This window comes from Bos mutus, chromosome 20, assembly GCF_027580195.1.
Source record: "Bos mutus isolate GX-2022 chromosome 20, NWIPB_WYAK_1.1, whole genome shotgun sequence".
In the NCBI taxonomy this organism is placed as follows: Eukaryota; Metazoa; Chordata; class Mammalia; order Artiodactyla; family Bovidae; genus Bos; species Bos mutus.
This window is the reverse complement of record NC_091636.1, coordinates 48770712-48785408: the sequence shown is the minus strand read 5'-3', so window position 1 is coordinate 48785408 and position 14697 is coordinate 48770712. Positions and strand designations below refer to the sequence as shown.

General features: G+C 33.9%; 1 protein-coding gene and 1 pseudogene across 1 annotated transcript in view; both read right to left on the bottom strand.

Moving 5' to 3' along the window:
- Window positions 1-14697, bottom strand: part of CDH10 (cadherin 10) — a 186456-nt gene that overhangs the window by 75066 nt on the left and 96693 nt on the right. The gene's annotated exons all lie outside the window — the stretch shown is intronic.
- On the bottom strand, window positions 6565-6668 carry LOC138984254 (U2 spliceosomal RNA; annotated as a pseudogene).

Genomic DNA, 14697 nt, shown 5'->3' with positions numbered 1-14697 from the left:
ATGGTGTCCATTCTGGACGTTCTGTTCTGGTGATAAGGTGGGCCTATCATGGTGATGCACTACACTTTTAGTAATTTTTTTCATCTATAGTCTCATCAGTTTGTTCCTTGTGTTTCTTACATACACATATCATTTCATTTTCTTCTTCTTTATGTGGGAAAGGAAATAACCAAGAGTGATGAGGCTATCATGTTGAAGAAAACTTACCCTAAGAAAATAGTGCATTATACTCAGTCAAATGAAAACTGTAGGCTCTAATTGCTCCACAAATAATTGTGGTTTACTTTATATTATTGAGTAAAGTATAACTGTGAAGGTTGTGTTAATTTTTTATTTTTTGCCGTAGAATCTCCAAATTTGAAGGATATTTAAAATACAAAACATAGTTGTTTTATATGATTAGTTCAAGAGGTCTTTATCATAAGGTTTAATTGAAACTATTATGTTCCATCTTTACTGAAAAATCTCTTAAAGTTCTCTTTAACACTAATGGTTAACAAAATTTTTGATTAATTGTCTATTAAATAGTAATTACTTGAAAGATTTCTAAAAATTTAATGAATAAAAATTATAAGGAATAGATTTAAAATATTAATACAATTTAATAGAATATTTAATACATCTTTATTAGAGAGCAGCTCATTGGTCTATAACAGAGATCAACATATGAAAGTACATGTGACAATCTGTTATTAATTGAATATTATTTTTATTACTACACATTCATAATTATTGCACATTCACTTGTTTTCCAGAGTTGATCACAAACATATTTTTATATATGCTCTCACATATCTGAAATGATTTAAAACCAAGTTGATAAATTTTTAATCTCAATATTTTTCATGTTTTTATTTTTAAAATCATAACTATAAGCTATATTTGAAGGTATTCTTCTTTTCCAGTTTGCCTAAATCATTTCCTTTGCCTGAATCCTGTGAAAATGTTAATGCGTAGTTGTGGTGGTGATGTGGTGACAGAGTGGATGGCCTTTGGGTGTTAGTGCTCTATAGTACAGCTTTGAACACAGATGAGAATGGAGTTATTAAAATCTATTCCTCATGGAAAAAGGAGCCTAGAGGGCTAAAGTCCCATGGGGTTGTAAAGAGTCAGCCACGACTGAGCATGCACACAGCAGGAGCATTCCTTTTTTATTTTGCATTTAATATTTTATTTTCTATATTTCAATTTAGATATGCTTTCTATTTACCACTAATATCTTAAAAAAAATTTAAGTTGAAATTTTCTGCTTTTTTGGCATTACTTGTAGTTTGATTTTATTGCCACTTACAAAAGGCTCACTATTTGTTCTCTTATATTTATATATTAAATTATCATTCTTATTTCCACTGTGCTGTTTTCAATTTATAGACATTCTGTTGTTAGTAAAATAGAACTGAATGCTGCTTGAATAAAGGGTTCAATATATATCCATGTAATTTTGTGTTTAATTTCATTTGTGATCTTTTTCACCTCAAAATAAAAGCAACACATCATTAAAATTCCATAGTTTAATTTCATTATTCAGCTAACTTATTTGCTTGCATCCTTTAGTCATTAGTCAAGGGAAAATGTAATGAGATAAATTTACAGAGCTTATTTCTAGTCAGTTAAAAAAAAAGACCTGAGGTTGTCTGTAAAAAAAATAACTACTTCAGCTTCTGCAGAAACTAGATGACATCCCAACTAAACCCTCCCTGATGAATTGGACAATTACTTAAAAACTATTACAGTCACTAAACAAAATATGATGAATGGAATGGATTGAAGATACATCTAATGATGATTAGCGATTTTCTCAGGCAGGAATTTAACTTGTTTTTAACTCCTATTAGAAATCATTACATAAATTTTATATTTTGCTAAAACTTAACCAACCCTAGAATTCAAGATTCTTTTTTTAAAAACAAGAGGGAAAGTATACCAATAAAATACTTTTGTGTCTATTGGACTTGTATGTGATGTTAAGCAAACTAAGCATGGAAAAGGAAAGTGAAAGTCACTCAATCCTGCCAGACACTTTGCAACCTCATGGACTATACAGTCCATGGAATTTTCCAGGCCAGAATATTAGAGTGGGCAGCCTTTCCCTTCTCCAGGGGATCTTCCCAAACCAGGAATTGAACCCAGGTCTCCCGCACTGCTGGCGGATTCTTTATCAACTGAGGCACAAGGGAAGCCAAGCAAAATAAGCTAGTAAAAGGAAAAACAAGACAAATTATAAGTTTTAAACTGAAAGCAAAAAATGTACAGTGTAACCAAAGATTAAAAAGAAAAAAAAAAAAAAAAAAAGGAAAGTCTATGACTCTTTGAGACCATATTGGTTACAGACCACCAAGTGCCTCTGTCCATGGAATTTCCAAGCAAGAATGCTGGAGTGGGCTGCCATTTCCTTCTCCAGGGGATCTTCCTGGCCCAGGGATTGAACCTGGGTCTTCTACTTGGCAGAAGCACTGCTTAAGCACTGAGCTACCAGATTATTTAAATGTTAAAATCTGTAAGACTTTCAGTAAATAAGGTTGAGAATTACTTACATTCCTGGACAAATGTTTTTGTAAATGAAACTGTTTAATACAATGCTAATATATTTTATCTGGATCATAAAAAGCAAGAGAGTTCCAGAAAAACATCTATTTCTGCTTTATTGACTATGCCAAAGCCTTTGACTGTGTGGATCACAATAAACTGTGGACAATTCTGAAAGAGATGGGAATACCAGACCATCTGACCTGCCTCTTGAGAAACCTATATGCAGGTCAGAAAGCAACAGTTAGAACTGGACAAGGAACAACAGACTGGTTCCAAATAGGAAAAGGAGTACGTCAAGGCTGTATATTGTCACCCTGCTTATTTAACTTATATGCAGAGTATATCATGAGAAACACTGGGCTGGAAGAAGCACAAGCTGGAATCAAGATTGCTGGGAGAAATATCAATAACCTCAGATATGCAGATGACATCACCCTTATGGCAGAAAGTGAAGAGGAACTCAAAAGCCTCTTGATGAAATTGAAAGTGGAGAGTGAAAAAGTAAAGCTCAACATTCAGAAAACGAAGATCATGGCATCTGGTCCCATCACTTCATGGGAAATAGATGGGGAAACAGTGGAAACAGTGTCAGACTTTATTTTTGTGGGCTCCAAAATCACTACAGATGGTAACTGCAGCCATGAAATTAAAAGATGCTTACTCCTTGGAAGGAAAATTATGACCAACCTAGATAGCATATTCAAAAGCAGAGACATTACTTTGCCAATAAAGGTCCGTCTAGTCAAGGCTATGGTTTTTCCTGTGGTCATGTATGGATGTGAGAGTTGGACTATAAAGAAAGCTGAGCGCCCAAGAATTGCTGCTTTTGAACTGTGGTGTTGGAGAAGACTCTTGAGAGTCCCTTGGACTGCAAGGAGATCCAACCAATCCATTCTGAAGGAGATCAGTCCTGGGTGTTCTTTGGAAGGAATGATGCTAAAGCTGAAACTCCAGTACTTTGGCCACCTCATGCGAAGCGTTGACTCATTGGAAAAGACTCTGATGCTGGGAGGGATTGGGGGCAGGAGGAGAAGGGAAGGACAGAGGATGAGATGGCTGGATGGCATCACTGACTCGATGGACGTGAGTTTGATTGAACTCCAGGAGTTGGTGATGGACAGGGAGGCCTGGCGTGCTGAGATTCATGAGGTTGCAAAGAGTCGGACACGACTGAGCGACTGAATTGAACTGAACTGAATATATTTTATCATTGCAGGATATTGTTTATAGAAAAATAATGTACAATTTACATCACTAATTTTGTTTGAAACTTCACTGTTTTAAGCTATGGTTGGAATTCTGAATTTTTCAGAATGTTCACAATTTCAAACATTCTTCCAAATTATTACTTATATTTAGCAAGTACTATTACAAAATAATTACAAGAATTTAAGTAAAGTAGTAAAATCTATTGGGATGAAAAATTTTAAAATCATAGTTAGTTGGAAGACTAATTTAGAAAAATATATTTTTAGTTTAGATGACCACACTTTATATGGACAACACTATTTAATCCTCCAAAGGAATAGTGTATGTTTTAAGAGATATTAAAATCCATGACCCTTCACAGGGTATGCTTCTGAGATTGAACAATGAAAACAAATTGGAGTCAAGAAATAAAGATGTCAGCATAAAATTTAGAATAGAAAAAGGAGCAGAGAAGAAAAGAAATCAAAGAAATATTATAAGAAGTGATATCCCAATTATTAACATTTATAGCAGTTTGGTTCAGTAAACTCATGTGCATGATGTTAGAATCCAGGTGTTCAATGATAGAGAAGACTTCATTTTTACCCCATGGGGATCTGTCAATATGAAAGATAACATATATTAGTTATCAAAGTATTTTGCATTTATGTGTTTTAAGATACAGTGTATTTTCTCATGAGCTTAGTTCTACCTCATTCAGCATCTTAGCACTTTTCTTTTATTTATTTATTTATTAGTGTTTTTTTTTTTTTAATCTTATCCTTTAAAAGCAAACATTTTGCTTAAGGTGTGTAGTTGGGAGGGTTTACCTAGTATGAAACATTTGTTCTAACTCGTCTTTTTTAGCAAGATGATTCTCATAAAAACATACATTTGATTCCTAATTTTGTTTTACTAGTGCACACAAATAAACATGCTGTTAGGTATTAATGGAATTATTTTTCTCTTGTTTAGTAGAAATAAACAGGCAAAGAAAGAAAGCTGAGATCATTTGACTCTTCAGGCAATTCATCCTATAAACCTACTTAACCAAGGTGTATACCACATCCAATTTTAGTAATAGCTCTTGGAATTAATTATTTGATTGTGACATTTCTTAGCTATTAATCTGTGTACACAAATATATATCTGGGCACTTAAACTATCTTAATGAATTACCCTTAAAAAAATGTAGAGCTACAACATGTATAGATTGCCCTCAGATCAATATTCAATCAACAAACAACACTTCCTTCAAATATTTCAGTACTGAGTTGATTGACACATGAGTACTTTACATTAAGAAATGTGTTTATTGGAAAAGAAAACTCTAAAGGTTTCTGGTTGACTAAAAACATATCAGGGGCAGGAAAGAGAGTGTGTTCTTAAAATTTTGGGTACAATATTACAAAATATGGATGCATCGGAAAACAAAACAGTAAATTTAACAAACAAAAAACTGGTTGCAAAGTGAGGCTTTGAGAACAAGGTCTGAATTTCCTAAGAAAGAACTATTACAGTCTTGTTTTAAACTGCTGTTCAAAAACTGGAGAATCAAAATTTCCATTTGGAACTGTTTAAAAATGAAAAAAAAAAAAAAAAAACCCACAGTTCATTTTATAGGCCAGGTTTCACTTGCTATATTGCTTTTGGCCAGAGAACAAATTAAATTTACAGTCATACATTTATTTCATGCTTTTAAAGTATTTTAACATATGTTTAAACTCACATTGTAAAGTATGACTTTTTACTATTCTGTTAATTTCATTTGGTTGCTGTTAAAGGGCTCACCAGTTTTCATTGCTTTATCTCCAAATTTATGACCGTCTAACTATTTCTGTCTTGCCTTTATGTAACATTTGTGTATGATTTTACTTTAGTAATCTATGATTCCTGCTTAACTAAAGACAAGATTTTCTTTACTTTCTGTTGATTAAATTAAAAACATGATGATGCTTCATTTGGAAATATTTCCAATTCTGTATCTGTGTGTGTTTCAATACTCTTCACATTTCTTTTGGTTTCCATGTTTCCAGCATATTAAACAGGTCAGTAGGAAAGTATGTTGGGAAGAATACCCAACAAGCAACACAGCACATGGTCAACATGTAATTACTACTTATGCTGTCACTTCCATTTTTGGGTATTTCCTTTCGATTCTTCTTGTCATTTTGTAATTAAAACTGCACTGAATTAAATATGCTTTCATTAGAAGTTGATGTGCTTTTTCATTAATGTGTGTCCTAAATTGCAATAACACTAAGCATTTGAAAGGAGCTTGACAGATTTTAAATAATTTGCATATCCATCTCCCAATTTTGATTTCCAAAATTACAACTCACATAAATAGATGTTATTATTTCTTTTAAAAATAGAGTAACTGAGACTCTGGGAGATTAGGTCATATTTTCAAGGAATCTTGGCTGCTAATGTGCCCTGAAGTAGACACTCCAGGGTTCTTTCCTCTATAAATGGTTGTCACTATTTTAAGAGTAAAGCAATTTCAGGTTGAAATTTATTGCTGACAGATTTATGTATTCAATAAGAAGTCTACCCACAAAAATAAAATACAATGAAAAAATAAAATACAATGTGTTTTCTCTCTGATGTTTTACATCTATTTACTGATTTGTTATTGCACTAGAGTGAATTAATCCAAGTTTCTTGATAAGATGGGCTTCCCAGGTGGCTCAGATGGTAAAGAATAAGATAGTACCAGATTTGAATCCTAGCTGGAAAATTTATTAGTAACTAGATATAATAACTCACCTCTCAAAGCTTCAGTTTCCTCTTGGTAAAGTAGGAACAACAATCTTTTGTATTGCAATTGTTTATAAATTACAGTATGTAAGTTGGCTAGCAATAACTGGCATACATTATGTCAATAAGTGGTATTAAACTCATAAGAACAGATATTATACATAATCTTAGCTAAAAGGTCAGGAAGCTATAATAAACAGAAATTAGTACTATTTTTATTATTTAATGCTTAAACACATTACATATATTTCGTTTTTGTAACTACAGTGCTAATACTATGTTTATGGGCTTCCCAGGTGGTGCAAGAGGTAAAGAACCCACCTACCAATGCAGGAGACTTAAGAGACTTGGGTTCAATCCCTGGGTTGGGAAGATGCCCTGGAGGAAGGCATGGCAACCCACTCCAGTATTCTTGCCTGGAGAACCCCATGGATAGAGGAGCCTGGCAGGCTACAGTCCACAGGTTTGCAAAGAGTCAGATATGGCTGAAGGGACTCAACACACACACACACAGCACACATTGTATTTATACATATAGTCAAAATATGAATAGAACAGAAAATTCATGTCATTTTAAAGTAAAAAATAAAATCTCAGGAGGATTAAGATAAATTTCTGAAGTTGATATAAATCTGCATTTGATTTGATGGATCATAGACCTAAGTGTAAATGCGAAACATTTAGGATATAGTATTGGAGAAATTGTAAAGAAGCTTGGTTATGTTAGTTAATAACATTAAGGTACAATATCTAAAGCATGATCCATGAAAGAATACATTAATAAGCTGGACTTCATTAAAATCGAACATTTCTGATCTGCAAAAGACAATGTCAAGGGAATGAGATGTCAGAATGCAGACTGGAAGAAAAAATTTGCAAAGACACATCTGATAAAATATAATAAGATATCTTAAAATCAACAGTAAAGAAACAAACAACAAACAAGCACATGAAAAGATCCTCTACTTCATATGTTATCAGGGAATGCAAATTAAAATAACTTTGAGATACCACTACACATCTATTTGAATGCCCCAAATCTGGAACACTAACAACAAACTTGCTGGTAAAGATGTAGAGCGATAACAACTCCTCCTCTTTGCTGGTGGGATTGCAAAATAGTGCAGCCACTTGAAAGACAGTTGAAGGTTTCTGACACTACTGCACATACTTTTGCCATGTGATCCAGTAATCATGCTCCTTGGTACTTACCCAAAGGAGCTGCAAAATTATGTCCACACAATACCTGCATGTGGATGTTCATGGAACCTTCATCTGTAATTGTAAAAACTTGGAAGCAACCAAGATATCCTTGCTGGGTTGTTGTTCAATCACTAAAATATGTCTGACTCTGCGACCCCACGGACTGAAGTACACCAGGCTTCAATGTCCTTCATCATGTCCCAGAGTTTGCTCAAACTCATGTCCACTGAGTCAGCAATCATTACCTAATCATCTCATCCTCTGCCACCCCCTTCTCTTGCCCTCAGTCTTTCCCAGCATTAGGATCTTTTCCAATGAGTCAGCTGTTTACATTAGGTGGCCATGTATGATGGGAAGTTAAAGCAAATTAATACCACAGCATAAAATGACATTAAGATCAATTAATCCCTGACAAATCCTGAAGAAGCTTAAGCTTGAAGCAACAAATCATAATATTTTAAAGGCATGAAACAATGACAACAATAATTAATTAAAAACAGAGATTCAGAACTTTAGGGAAGGCCAGGCTCATGTTTCTATTTCCATGCACAGAATCTTGCATAGGAATTAAAAAAACAAAACCAAAAAAAAAAGGAAACATAGAGCACATCTGACTCTTAATGTTGACCAACTGAATATAAATCTTTCTGAGAAGGGCTGGTTGTCATTTTTGTTTACATTTTTGTATATGCATACAATGAAATAGTGTGCAACTGTTAAACAGTTAAATTCAATACTATATGTATTATATATTAAACTTATAATATTATAAATTGTTAAAATACATTGTGTATTAAAAAGAAAAACATATAAAAAGAAAAAATAAATGTAATTAGTTTAGCAAAATATCATTCATATGTTTTTAATTCATATTTTTAATACAGTGCCTGACTTCAGGCTCTACTCCAAAGCCACAGTCATCAAGACAGTATGGTACTGGCACAAAGACAGAAATATAGATCAATGGAACAAAATAGAAAGCCCAGAGATAAATCCACGCACATATGGACACCTTATCTTTGACAAAGGAGGCAAGAATATACAATGGATTAAAGACAATCTCTCTAACAAGTGGTGCTGGGAAATCTGGTCAAGCACTTGTAAAAGAATGAAACTAGAACACTTTCTAACACCATACACAAAAATAAACTCAAAATGGATTAAAGATCTAAATGTAAGACCAGAAACTATAAAACTTCTAGAGGAGAACATAGGCAAAACACTCTCCGACATAAATCACAGCAGGATCTTCTATGACCCACCTCCCAGAATATTGGAAATAAAAACAAAAATAAATGGGACCTAATTAAAATGAAAAGCTTCTGCACAACAAAGGAAACTATAAGCAAGGTGAAAAGACAGCCTTCAGAATGGGAGAAAATAATAAAAAATGAAGCAACTGACAAACAACTAATCTCAAAAATATACAAGCAACTCCTGCAGCTCAATTCCAGAAAAATAAATGACCCAATCAAAAAATGGGCCAAAGAACTAAATAGACATTTCTGCAAAGAAGACATATAGATGGCTAACAAACACATGAAAAGATGCTCAACATCACTCATTATCAGAGAAATGCAAATCAAAACCACAATGAGGTACCATTTCACGCCAGTCAGAATGGCTGCGATCCAAAAGTCTACCAGCAATAAATGCTGGAGAAGATGTAGAGAAAAGGGAACCCTCTTACACTGTTGGTGGAAATGCAAACTAGTACAGCCACTATGGAGAACAGTGTGGAGATTCCTTAAAAAACTGGAAATAGAATTGCCTTATGACCCAGCAATCCCACTGCTGAGCACACACACTGAGGAAACCAGAAGGGAAAGAGACACGTGTACCCCAATGTTTACTGCAGCACTGTTTATAATAGCCAGGACATGGAAGCAACCTAGATGCCCATCAGTAGATGAATGGATAAGAAAGCTGTGATGCATATACACAATGGAGTATTACTCAGCCATTAAAAAGAATACATTTGAATCAGTTCTAATGAGGTGGATGAAACTGAAGCCTATTATACAGAGTAAAGTAAGCCAGAAAGAAAAACACCAATGCAGTATACTAACGCATATATATGGAATTTAGAAAGATGGTAATGATAACCTTGTATACAATATAGCAAAAGAGACACTGATGTATAGAACAGTCTTTTGGACTTTATGGGAGAGGAAGGGGGTGGGATGATTTGGGAGAATGGCATTGAAACATGTATAATATCATATACGAAACAAATCACCAGTCCAAGTTCTATGCATGATACTGGACGCTTGGGGCTGGTGAACTGAGACGACCCAGAGGGATGGTACGGGGAGGGAGGAGGGAGGAGGGTTCAGGATGGGGAACACATGTACACCCATGGCGGATTCATGTTGATGTATAGCAAAACCAATACAATATTGTAAAGTAATTAACCTCCAATTAAAATAAATAAATTTATATAAAAAATAAAAATACTATATATTTTAAAATACATATTAATTTTTATTAGGAAACATGGAATATGCAAATTACTCCTCAATAATTTGGAAATAATTTTACTGGAAAGATTTATAGAGAAATGCAAAATAAGTGGAGCTATTATCTTTTCTTCTTATACTTATGAATGTAGGTTTTCTTATTTTATTAGCATGTTAATATAGAATTACAAAATGCAAGTGTGTCTCAAATTTAACCTCACCTACTTATTTTGCTTTTAGTTGAGATGCAACCAGAAACTCGATGGATTAAATGATTTTCCCATAATCATAATAATTATAGAAGAGCATGGGTACAACATGTCTCATAATACACTCTCCAGAAAAATAGCTATAAAACTCTTATCCTTAACTGTGTGTTTTTACTTTATTCTTTCATCATAAGCAGCTTCAAAACCTTATTTTCTACTTATTCTACAAAATTCCTGTGGTTAATATCATATAAGATATAAAAATGCATAATAATTTAACCATAAGATCAAAACAGGAAATTTTCCATTCTCATCATCTCCATTTAATATCATACTGAAGATCTTAACCATCACAAATCATAAATAAAAATACAGTCACAGGTGCACTAACTGCAAAAGAAATAAACTTGTTAAAACATTTTAAACACAGAAATATAGAAAGTTGGAACTACAGTATAAAAAAATTATTTTTCTCTTAGCTATTTGAGTGTTAAGTTGTTAACTTATCAACAAGTGAATTCTCTTACACATATCAAAGTTGGTGCACTTGACTTCAAACTTACCTTAAAGGTACAATAAGCTAGATAACATAAATAATATACAAATATATCAATGGAACAGAGTCAATCATTCATAAACAGGCTAATAAATAGGTCAATTGAGTTTTAACTAAGGCATATGATATTTCAAACAGAAAAGTATTTTCATAAATTATGCTAGAACAACTGGTTCATTACATAGATCTCCATATGGAAAAGAAAAACAATAAAAAAACTATATTTCATGTGTTATGATATACACAAAAATGTATAAATGATTGAGATGGAAAATATAAAACTATACATTTACCAGAAGAAAATATGGGGGAAGAATAACCTTATGACCTTAAGGTAATCAGTATTTTGTTAGACTCAGAAAGCACTAACCATAAAGAGAAAACCAAAAAGATAAAATGGATTTCATTAAAATTAAAAACTTCTTAACATAAAGAAAATGAATGAGACAACCAGAAACTGGCAGAAAATTATTTGCAATAACTATATATCTGACAAAAAAAACTTACATGCAAATATAAACAACTCAAGGCTCAATTATAAAATCTCAACAACCTAATAAAATAGTGGGTAAAAGTAGAAAAGAACTGCACAAAGGGATTATATATATGTTATATAATCATTAACCATTTTGTGCAGCCCCAGTAAAGATGGTCAACATTCTTAGTCCTAAGGGAAATGAGATAAATGGAAATAAAGGCCCATACTGCAATTTCACTGCACACTCCACAGAATGGCTCAATTGGCAATGACATTGCCAACACGAATGTCATCCAGAACATTGAACAATAGAACCTCTCTTAGTGCTAAGGGTTTAAAATAGTATATACAATCAGTTCAGAAACTTGGAATTTTTTTCACTAAGTTAACCATATACCTAATTCATGGCCGGAAACTTCACTTCTATGCATTTGCCAAACACATAAACAGACACACACACACACACACACACGCACACGCACACACACACTCAGACATGTATACACAAAATGACCCAAACACTGATCAGAAGGTGACTGTATAAACAAGATGTGGCATACTAGTACAAGGAATACCACTCAGCAATAACAAAGAACAGACCACTGATTAGCGTGCAGAAACTCAAAAAATATTATGCTGAGAAAAATCACATCCAAAAGAATATTTGCTTTATAAATTCACTTACATAAAAGTCTAAATGAGGAAATATCAATGTTCTGTTGAAAGAAGTTAGAACAGTGGTTGCCTGTTGTGGGTAGGAGGTTGTCTAAGAAGTAACACAGGAATTTTCCAGGATGATGGATATTTTACATCCTCAAGTGATTGCAGCTGCTGCTTCTGCTGCTAAGTCACGTCAGTCATGTCCGACTCTGTGTGACCTCATAGACAGCAGCCCACCAGGCTCCTCTGTCCCTGGGATTCTCCAGGCAAGAACACTGGAGTGGGTTGCCATTTCCTTCTCCAATGCATGAAAGTGAAAAGTGAAAGAGAAGTCGCTCAGTCGTGTCCAACTCTTTGAGACCCCATGGACTGTAGCCCACCAGGCTCCTCCGTCCATGGGATTTTCCAGGCAAGAGTACCGGTAGGTGCATTTGTCAAAATTCGTCAAATCATATTTAAGGTCAGCGTGTTTTGCTACAGGTAAGTATATTATACTTTAAAATTAAAAAATGCTTTTCTTAAGATTTATTGATGAAGTTTAAATATGCCAACAAATATTATCTCCCCATTCCTATAACAATGTAACTATGCATATTTGTTTCTTCCTTTGCTTTTTATCAGTGATGTTAATATATAATTATAGAATGTAATGGTATCTGAAATTTGTTCTAAGCCAAATACTGCATTTTTAGTGATAATAAAACAGGGAATTAAGTTATTTTCCCATAATCATATAGGGAATTAGTTGTAGAAGATGGATTTCAACATAGTTCTTGTGATCCACTCTCCCTAAAAATACCTACAAGGTTGTTTGTCTTAACTGTGTATTTTTTAATTTTGTGTTTAGCGTGGTGGTGGTTTAGTTGCTAAATCTTGTCTGACTCGTGTGATCTCATGGACTGTAGCCTGCCAGGTTCCTCTGTCCATGGGATTCTTCAGGCCAGAATACTTGAGTGGGTTGCCATTTCCTTCTCCAGGAGATCTTCCTGACCCAGGGATTAATCCCAGGTGTTCTGAACTGCAGCAGACTCTTTACCAACTGAGCTACAAGGGAAGTCCCTTGTGTTTAGCATAAGCAATTTCAAAATCCTTTTTTAAAAGTAGGTGTATTATAAAAATAATATAGAATATAAATCAAAGGTAAATATTAATATTTGAGCATAGAGAATATATTCTTAATTGACAATAAAAATAATTCAAAATAAAACAATATTAATCATTCCAATTAAAAATTGGCAAATAAATTGAATAGACATTTCTCCAAAGAATATATACAAAGAGCCAATAAGTTCATGAGATAATGTTTAACATCACTATATCCTTGTGCTGTGTTGTGTTGTGCTCAGTTATGTTTGACTCCGTGCAACCCAATGGACTGTAGACTGCCAGGGCCCTCTGTCCATGAAGTTTTCCAGGCAAGAATACTGGAGTGGGTAGCCATTTCCTACTTCAGGGAATCTTCCTGACCCAGGGATCAAGTCACGTCTCTTGTGTCTCCTGCACTGGCAGGTGGATTCTTTACCAGTGTACCACCTGGGAACTCAGTGGTAAAGAATCTGCCTGCAGTGTAGGAGATGTGGGTTTGATCTCTGGGTCAGGAAGATTCCCTGGAGAAGGAAATGGTAACCCACTCGGGTATTCTTACCTGGGAAATCCTATGAACAGAAGAGCCTACTTACTGGGCTAAGGTCCATGGGATTGCAGAGTCAGACAGGACTTACCAACTAAGCAACAACAAACACCTGGGAGTCCTTAGGGGAATTCAAATCAAAGCATCTGAGATCTCATTAGGATGCTTATTATCAACAAAACAAGAAAGAAAACAACAACTGTTGGCACAATGTGGAGAAACTTGAACCACTTTACATTGTTGCTGGGAATATAAATGATGCAGTCCCTGTGGAAACAATATGTTGCTTCCTCAAAAAATTAAATACAGAGTTATCATATGATCTAGAAAGTCCACATCTGGGTATATATACAGGAGTACTGACAGCTGAGTGTCAAATATTTATTTCTATAAAATAATTATTCACAATAGTCAAAAGTGGTAACAACCCAAATGTTCATTGACAGATGAATGGATAAATAAAATATGGTATGTACATACAACAGGATATTATTCAACTTACAAAGGAATGGATTACCAAAACATGTTACAATATGATGAACCTTAAAACATTATGTTAAGTGAAATAAGCCAAACACCAAAGGACAAATATTGTGTGACTCATATGAGTTGCCTGGAATAGGCAAATTCACGGGGAGAAAAGAGAATAGTGGTTACTAGGTGTTCAGGTAGGGGGTAAAGGAAAATTATTGTTTCATAGATACAAAGCTTCAGTCCGGGTTGATGGAAGTTCTTTGGATGGATACTGATGATGGTTGTTCAAAACTATGAATGTTTCTAGGGCCACTGTTTTGTATACTTAAAAATAATTAAGATGGTAAATTTTATGTTATGTATGTTTTACCACAATAATAAAATAAATTATTTTAGAAACTTTTTATTAGTATACTAATTTTAATATAGCTGATGTGTAATGCTGCTTATACTTATGTGAAAAGAAATGTAATAAACATATGCTTCTAAAGTTTTATTGAGGTATTTTGAAAATAACTTTTATTGTCAGAAACACAGCTTTGCCTCAGAAC